The sequence below is a fragment of the Carlito syrichta genome, unplaced genomic scaffold (genome assembly GCF_000164805.1).
Source record: "Carlito syrichta isolate Samal-C Ts95f unplaced genomic scaffold, Tarsius_syrichta-2.0.1 Scaffold327739, whole genome shotgun sequence".
NCBI classification, from domain to species: Eukaryota; Metazoa; Chordata; class Mammalia; order Primates; family Tarsiidae; genus Carlito; species Carlito syrichta.
This window is the reverse complement of record NW_007271835.1, coordinates 1-731: the sequence shown is the minus strand read 5'-3', so window position 1 is coordinate 731 and position 731 is coordinate 1. Positions and strand designations below refer to the sequence as shown.

The following is a 731-nucleotide window of genomic DNA, read 5'->3' as shown; positions in this document are numbered from 1 at the left end:
CAATATGAATGACAAAATTAAAAAAGAAAGAATTGAAGAGCTCTCTCTATGCCCTGTTTTCACAGTTTGGCCATGTGGTGGATATTGCGGCTTTAAAGACCATGAAAATAAGGGGGCAGGCCTTTGTCATATTTAAGGAACTGGGCTCATCCACAAATGCTTTGAGGCAGTTACAAGGATTTCCATTTTATGGTAAACCAATGCGAATTCAGTATGCAAAAACAGATTCTGATATAATATCTAAAATGCTGGACACTTTTGATGACACAGATAAGAAAAAAGCTAAAACTGTGGAACAGACTGCAACAACTGCAAACAAAAAGCCTGGCCAGGGAATGCCAAATTCAGCTAATACCCAAGGAAATGCAAAACCAAATCCCCAAGTTCCCTGATTACCCTCCAAACTATATTTTATTCCTTAATAACTTACCAGAAGGGACTAATGAGATGATGTTATCCATACTGTTTAATCAGTTCCCTGGTTTCAAGGAAGTACATTAGGTACCTGGGAGGCATGACATTGCCTTTGCTGAATTTGAAAATGATGAAAAGGCTGGTACTGCCAGGGATGCTTTACAAGGATTCAAAATCACACAATCCCATGCAATGAGGATCACCTATGCCAAGAAATAACATCTGGGGCAGTCATCTTTAAAAGACTTGGTGTCATTTACAGTGTTTGTTTTGATAACATTCGGTCAGGTCATTTTAATAGTGGAGGTAGAGGGGAG

General features: G+C 39.0%; 1 pseudogene; it reads left to right on the top strand.

Moving 5' to 3' along the window:
* Positions 1–4: 4 nt before the first annotated feature.
* On the top strand, positions 5–633 carry LOC103277436 (annotated as a pseudogene).
* Positions 634–731: the final 98 nt, after the last annotated feature.